The sequence below is a fragment of the Magallana gigas genome, chromosome 8 (genome assembly GCF_963853765.1).
Source record: "Magallana gigas chromosome 8, xbMagGiga1.1, whole genome shotgun sequence".
NCBI classification, from domain to species: Eukaryota; Metazoa; Mollusca; class Bivalvia; order Ostreida; family Ostreidae; genus Magallana; species Magallana gigas.
In genome coordinates this window covers 29,874,423-29,882,801 of record NC_088860.1, presented here as the reverse complement: position 1 = coordinate 29,882,801, position 8,379 = coordinate 29,874,423, and the positions used below count along the sequence as shown (strand labels likewise).

At 32.4% G+C, this 8,379-nt stretch overlaps 1 long non-coding RNA gene across 2 annotated transcripts; it reads right to left on the bottom strand.

The window, feature by feature from the left end:
* Positions 1-3,505: 3,505 nt before the first annotated feature.
* LOC136270821 (uncharacterized) lies at positions 3,506-7,724 on the bottom strand. Of its 2 annotated transcripts, none has more exons than XR_010708681.1 (5): positions 6,064-7,724; positions 5,694-5,736; positions 5,292-5,360; positions 4,863-4,937; positions 3,506-4,610 (listed from the first exon to the last, which is right to left on the bottom strand). It is a non-coding gene; the product is annotated as an uncharacterized lncRNA (long non-coding RNA). The 2 variants fall into 2 exon arrangements; XR_010708682.1 differs by having other exon boundaries at positions 7,331-7,724.
* Between the last annotated feature and the right edge of the window lie 655 nt (positions 7,725-8,379).

Genomic DNA, 8,379 nt, shown 5'->3' with positions numbered 1-8,379 from the left:
GTATTAGCGTGCTTGGGATATGATAACTTAAATGGAATATAAATTTGCAGTGTAAAAAATTAAAACATTTGATTTCGTTATTCAGTTTATGAATCCGCGTCATTTCAAATCAAATGCAGCAAAATTTGATTATCAAGTCTTCCAATAAGCCAAATGATTAAAAAAAAGTGTTGATATCTCGAGGGTTCGTTCTGTAACAGTGGGGTAATGAAAAGCTCGTTTACTAAATGTTACATTTCATCTATTCTAATGCGGATTGAACATATTTTTTGCTTTATTTTGTTTTTTGTTTTGTTTTGTTTTGTTTTTTCGCTTTTTTTTTTTTTGCACTTCAAAATTTTAATTCATTTGGGATATTACATTACGAACAGGCTATTTCAGTCAATTCGGGAGGTTGATCCAAACCTGTTTTATCAATAACTAAGGAAATTAATATCGAAACTTTTAACATTACAGGCAAGACTTAAACAATTCAGTGCATCATTATTTCGATCAGAAAAAAACTGTTTTTCTTTACAGATAAACTATGACAAAGATGTACCTAACGGCCTTTTTAATGTGACAGCCAGCGAATGTAACGCTCCGAATGATTTCTGTCCCAGAAGTGGGTTCTGTAAGAGAAATCCTGACGGGGTCTGTACATTTGGTAACCATGGCGAGTGTAACTACTGAAAAAAATATCTGCAACAGATCTATTTATTTCCTATTTCCTCCAATAAAATGTTTGACCAGTAGCTTTTTTTTAATCTCATTATCCATCTATTTTTTTTTTTTGTATTCGTATGTATTTAAGATACTTTATATGTTAGATAAATGTAACCTTTAAAAAAAATTAATGCTTTAACATTTTAATGAATTCAGCTTCAGTTTATTCTTTAGAAAATTTGTTTAAAAATTACATTCTTTATCAAACTTTTTTATGGCAAAGAGTTAACTTTATAACAAGCTGCGAATATTTTCAATATTTGTTCGTTGTTTCCACTGAAATACATGTCGAGAGCAATATGACTTATTGTAAATTGAATAGGTTAATTTAGTAATCTGAGTTATATGTTCGATTACTCCAAAATTATGCAGAACTTTAACAGAATAAAAAATACTGGTAATTCAGTATTGTATATCCATGTTTCTATTGCTCCTTTCGGGCATGATAGTTAATTAAATTTCTAGATAGCGTAACTAGTCACATTTAACGTCATCTTTGCAACATTATGTTGCAAGAAAAATGTGTTGTTCTGAAAACCACTGTTATTTTATTCTATACAATGATTAATACAAACAAAACAAGCATTCTGAGAGTATTGCATAGGCAATACACGTTCCCTACCGGTTTGTAGAAATTTGTGAAAAGAATGCACTGTTACGCAGAATATCATTTCTTACCGTTTTCTGTATCCCGAATCAAGAGACCAACCCGATAACGAACCCGATTGTAATTATACAAAAAAAAACCTGTCGATTGAATTAAAACACAATGCTTGACACTATTTTACAGAATTTATTTGTTTGTTAGAAACAATAAAATGAATGGTCCAAGTAATGCACGATATTATTACTGACTACATACTTTCCTCGTCTATTCAATTCACACCGAACCCGATAACGAACCCGAACATTAAAGAATTGGAATATAAAAAATTGATTTTCTCGAAAATATGTCAACCAGACGCTACAAAAGTGTAAACTTGAGATCTGTATTTTGACATTTTGAAACTGTTCAGCAAATTTCATATTATTCCTCAAACGTATAAAGAAAAAAAGTGTGGAAAACTGAAGTGGGACAGACAGACGGGCAGACAGACGGACGGACACACATTAGGCTATTTATTGGGTTCGTCAAGTCCAAGTTCTGTTGGATATTGCTTATTGGATATGAAAAAACCGTACATACGAGAGTGTAGTTTTTGGGTTGTAACTGTTTTAATCTAATTGGGTAAATATATTTAAGTGTCCACATTTATTGAATTTATTTTTTATTTTTCTTTATTCATTCCAAATTAATGCTTGTTTTATTGTTTGTAGGTATATTGTGACAAAACTGCAAATGTTTTGTGTGAGGCAAACTATTTTTTTGTGAAGTTGTTTTGCTAAGATAAAAAAATATTATTTCCTTCTACAATTTACCTTAAAGTGCTTCCTACTGAAAATGTTATTCATTACAAGAAAACTAAGCAAGTCTTATGATAAAGTCCCATTCATATTTGATACAAACAAGTAGCCAACAGGTATTCTACTCCTGTCCAGCTTCTCTTGGTTACCTGTATCCTATCAATGTAAATATAACCCAACAAGAATTAGAAACCTGTCCAAATCTTCTTGATTACTTGTTTTCCTTAAATGGAATGCAACCTAATAAATAATGGACACCTGTCCAAATCCTCCTGGCTATCTTTCTTTCTTAACTGGAATACGACCCAATGAAAATCGGACACCTGTCCAAATCCTCTTGGTTACCTGTCTTCCTTCAATGGAATACAACCCAATAGAAATAAGAAACCTGTACAAATCCTCCTGGCTACCTTTCTTCTCCAATTGGCATACCACCCAACAATAATTGGGCACCTGTACAAATGTTCTTGGCCACCTTTCTTCCTTAACTGGCATACAACTCAAAAAGAATCAGACACCTGTCCAAATCCTCCTGGCTATCTTTCTTCCTTTACTGGAATACAACCCAACAAAAGTCGGACACTTGTCCAAATCCTCTTGGTTACTTTTTCTTCCTTTACTGGAATATAACCCAATAAAAGTTGGACACATGTCTAAATCTTCTTGGTTACCTTTCTTCCTTTACTAGAATACAACCCACTAAAAGTTGGACACTTGTCCAAATCTTCTTGGTTACCTTTCTTCCTTTACTGGAATATAACCCAACAAAAGTCGGACACTTGTCCAAATCCTCTTGGTTACCTTTCTTCCTTTACTAGAATACAACCCAATTAAAGTTGGACACTTGTCCAAATCTTCTTGGTTACCTTTCTTCCTTTCCTGGAATATAACCCAACAAAAGTCGGACACTTGTCCAAATCCTCTTGGTTACCTTTCTTCCTTTAATACTAGAATACAACCCAATAAAAGTTGGACACTTGTCCAAATCCTCTTGGTTACCTTTCTTCCTTTACTGGAATATAACCCACTAAAAGTTGGACACCTGTCCAAATCCTCTTGGTTACCTTCCTTCCTTAACTATAATACAACTCAACAAGAATTGGACACGGTCCAAATCCTCTAGGTAACCTATTTTTCCCTAATTGAAATACAACCCAACAAGATCTGGACACCTGGCTCTCCAAATCCTCTTTGTTACCTATCTTCCTTAACTGATATATAACTTAACAGATATTTGGAACATCTGTCGGCATTTTTCTTCAATATCTGTTCTCCTGCATTAGAATACAACCCAATCAGTAGAGGGCATTTATATAGCCCTTGTTTTGTACTGAAGATTCCTAATTAAATACGAGGAATTTATAACCACATTGAATCACAAGAAGCAAATCTCACGGATTTTAACATTTCGTTTTTATTTTTCAAAAAACAATTGGCATTCATAAGCATTATAAGCATTAAATAGTTCAAATATTTTTTGAACACTACATATCTGGTCTAGAAACCTTTACAAATATCAATTTATGATAGGTCAAGGTACATATACCATCATTTTGCAACTACCTGGCTGTTATGCAAATGACAATTTAGCAATTAACAATTTTTCTAAGCATGGATCTTAAATAATTGCAACATGGCCACAGTTCAAGAAAATTCAAGCAATATAATGAAAATATTTTGTCCACAAACCTTCAATTCATCTACCACAAAGTATATGTAATTACCAATCTAAGAGGTGTCAACTTTCTTTTGTTTTTGTCTTCAAAACACAGAAAGATAATAATCTAGGCTTTGATACAAAGATATATTTATGACAAAGGGCAAACGGTGTCTTAAATAAATCAAGTCCTTAGTTACAAAAGTTGGCAATCAGTTCCTTTAATAAAAGAAGTTCTCATCAAATGAAGAAAATCCATGAAAATACTACAAATAATTTTATACTACCATACTGCTAAATAAATTGCAATCTTGCAATAATTTGACTTGATCAAACAAAATTCTCATCAAATGTCCAATTAAATGAAAATGTACTTTTGAATGATAACATTCTCAAACTGATTACATCCTTTCTAAAAAGATACAATGCATGTCTTTCTAACAATAAAAGAAATTACCATTGATTCAATTTCAGTGAAAAGTATGGTAAACGGTGATGAAAATGAAAAAAAATTGTCTCAAAACTAAAAAAATAAAAATTCACTGTAATAAGAGCAAGGAGGAAGATGAAAACAAACATCATTACATAATTAAGTTTTGCTGTAGGTTTTAGACCCAAAACTGTCAAGGTGGTTTTATTTTTTATTTTTTATTTTTTTTTTTTGGGGGGGGGGGGCAGACTCCACACTTTCTTCTTTAGAGTTTCCCATAGCTTATTATATTAGCTCTGCTTTCCTCTATCCACATATTGCAAGTTATTCTTCCTGGAGTGGTGATCGAGATCAGACATTCTCTGAAATATTCCTTAACCTCCTCCAGTTCAGCCTCCGTCCATTTCATTCATGCTGCAATGAAACAAATTTGTACGTCACATAAAATATGTTAATTAAATAAAGATAGAAAATAAAATAACTCAAATCATATCTTAACAAGGACTGAAACACACACTTGGCCTCATTTACAATTAATTACTTTGCACACAAAGTTTGACTGATAATATCCTGTTTGGATGGAGTTTGAAATTAGAAAAGTTAATTGAAATAATAGATTAACTCAAATCAGTCATGTGGTATGATATGAAGAAAAAAAATATTTACTAGATGAGGAGGTTTTCTTTCCTCGAAAAGATGTATCCTCTTATTCATCTTCCTGTATGTCTTCTTCTTCTATCACTACAAGAAAGTTTTATTCAATTAATTGCAACTGAAAAGTGCTTTTTTCCCAATTGATCAAGTTCCAGAAACCAAATTTTCAAACACCTTTACAACAAATGGTTTACATCTAACTGTTCATCAAAGGAATATAATTATGATGGTGCAAACAAGCAAGCAGTAAAAAAATGTTCATTACAATTTTTTTTCCTTTGTCTGCATTCACACTGAAATATTGAGAAAATTAAATACAGGAATCCATTTCTCAAAACTTTTGAAATAGCAAATTAATGTGCTTTTCACTTGAAGATAACATGCATTAAGATGTTTCTAAGATAAGAAAAAAAGCACAAAAAAAATATTACATACACTTACTTTTTTCCGTCAAGGAACATGCTCCTGGCCACCAAACACCCCCATCCAGGAGAAGAGCTACAGCATCTCCTGAAATACAAGGAAATCGATTAAAAAAATTTTCATAAGGCTTGATCATTGTGTCATGCTTCTGCTTATATTCAAGCCAAGGTTACATTCACTATTTATTTGATGTACACCTGTCAGTGTTCTAACCATAGAAACCAAACTTCTTGTCTCTTTATGGCCATTTAATCTAGAGTTTAAAATGCAAACACACAAATACACATGAATTTACAAGTGTAAGATACCAACAATCATAGCAGCTTGGTCCTCACAACACGCTACCGCCATGTTCTTTACCTTCAATTTACTACAGAAAGTAAAATATTTAATGTGGCACGTATCATTATATGCTCTTACCTTAAAATTAACACATCTTTTGTTCTCTTGGTAGTTGATCCACCTGTGCATAATAAAAATGCAAATATATCTCTATATTTATACTTATAATGGACTTACTGATTCACGATATCCAACAAAAAAATTGGACAAGCGATTTATTAATATTATTTTACCCAACAGTGTATTCATCATCAAAAATATACAAGATGTTAGCATAGTATAAAAATTCATAATCCACATTTACGATTTCTCACTTTCATAAATAATATAGCTTTTAATATATAGCCTGGTATAGTGTTAAATCTAGGATTTGAAAAGGGCATGTTAAATAATGGTGAAAAGGGCACTTTTCTCTGCGGTAAATATTATAAAACCTTGAAAGAGGCACCTTTTTTTGCGGTAATATTATAAATCATTAATCCTTGGAAACAAGCGTATTTTAAGGAAAATTTTGCATCGTAATCAAATGTGACCTCAAGATCTGTAATGAAACAATATTATTGTACAAAAAATGATTTGCTTTTGCATTCACATATTAAGTGTTATTCAATATTTTATTTTCATTTTTTTTTCTCTCTTACATTGATTTACATTTATTTTCATCCCTTAGAACAGTCTGACTAGTTTTAAAGTATAATGCATTAAAAATTCTTTATTTCATTTAGGCTATATGTAAACTTGAACACATCTGTATCCAGTAATGAATCATAGGACATGTATAATGTAGACAATATTCTCTTTTGAGAAGTAGACAGGCATAGCATGAGTGTAGACTATGCCTGTCCACTTCTCAATCAAAAGAAAATAAGTAGACAACTGATGGCAAAATTATTAAACCCTTTTTACCACAGAAATTTGGATATTGAAATTGTTATTTTAGGCTTTTTAAAAATCAAGTGGCATTAAAATCTGCAAAACAATATTGCAATCTTTTATTATGAATTAAGTTTCTGCATTCTTCAAGAAGTGTAGTTACGTTTTTTGGGAAACAGAGAAAATTCTGGTTAATCTGACAATAGCTTAAAAGCTTAGAAAAGAATAGGAAAACTTCACATCTAGTTTTTTATTAAAATGTTTCTTTAGTCAAATCATGGTTTTAGGTGCCTCGGTGTTGAAATTTCAAATTATCTCCATAAAATATATTCTTTTGTGTTAATTCTATTTTTTAGATAACCTTACGATGTCTCAGTGTTAATCTAGCTTGTACAATTGGCCTACTAATTTCAAGGAGATAATACAGTTGTTATTTATCAAATTATTGCACCAGTAATTAGGTGTCAAATCACCCATTTAACAGGACAGCTGTGTATACCCCCTCAGCTTGGGCCTCTCTATAGTGTTTAACTGTATTGTCTATTGTCTCAGGTCACTCGTGCGTGAAGTCCAGCATGTTCGGGTTTAACTTTGCAAAAAACAGAGGCTAGGACAATGGTGGTTTTGAATTGAATTTACTTTCAATAAAAAGGGCATCCGCTATTCAATGTATGTTAAGACGATCAAGACAGAGGAAATTCGAAATACACATAAGTCCTTTTATTACTATAATTATCCGAATGTAGTTCAAAATTGATTAATAAAGTAAAATATCCTTATGTTTGACAAAATGTATCAAAGCAAGACTTATTTTTAAAGTGTGAATAAATCAAGAAACTTACTTTTTGGATCTTGACCTCGTGCTCACTATGCCTTGCAGACGCCATTGTTGTTGTGTGTGATATCAAACACTTGAAAGAACAAGATTAACGGAGGTTGCTTTTCGGAACTCTCGGGAGTTACTATGACCGCAGCTTAGCTAAATTTAGTGTTCCGAAAGTATGATATAGAAGCGAATACATGGTGCGTCCATAGAAGCAACTTTTTCAGACACTTTATTGGACAAGTCGCAGTGTCTAAGTTTTGTTGGGTACTAACTTTCTTGTACCCAATTAAGGCATTTTAAGTAGATTAAGCGACACTTCCTCTTGGGTATACCCAATAAGAAAAAAGTACCCAATTAGTACCAATTAAGTATAAAAAGAACCCAATACATGCACTCTCGTAAACACGGACGGACGGATGGACGGACGCAGAGGAAAACTATAGTCCCCTGCGATGAAAACTGGTAGGGGACTAATAAACAGGAGAAATTACACTTAATGGTTATTATGGTCACTTAGAGGGGATGGGCGCAATTTTGGTCAAATTCTATTTTTCTGTTTTCATTATTTACATTTATTAGGAATGCATTTCAAATAATCATGAAATTTGAGTGTCAGTCGTCGGGGTATAAGCAAGATACAGGGCTTGCAATTATTTGTCATGTAAACAAGACTTCTACCCTGCTTTTGTTTACATAGGGTCAATATACAAGAACACAATCTATTCCAAGTTAATTAAGGTCTTCCGTTTCCAACGGAAGACCTTATAGTGATTGTAAGGTTTTTTAAGGTCTTCCGTTTCCAACGGAAGACCTTATAGTGATTGTAATGTTTCTTTTTAAGGTCTTCCGTTTCCAACGGAAGACCTTATAGTGATTGTAATGTTTCTTTTTATTAAGGTCTTCCGTTTCCAACGGAAGACCTTATTGTTATTGCTTTGTTTCTTTTTCCCTATTCTTATTATTATTATTTTTTTTCTTCCTATTTTTGTGCACGCGATTTCTCAGAAACGGCTCGGCCGATCTCAATGAAAGTTTCAGATATGATAGATATTGGTCTGAACCTGA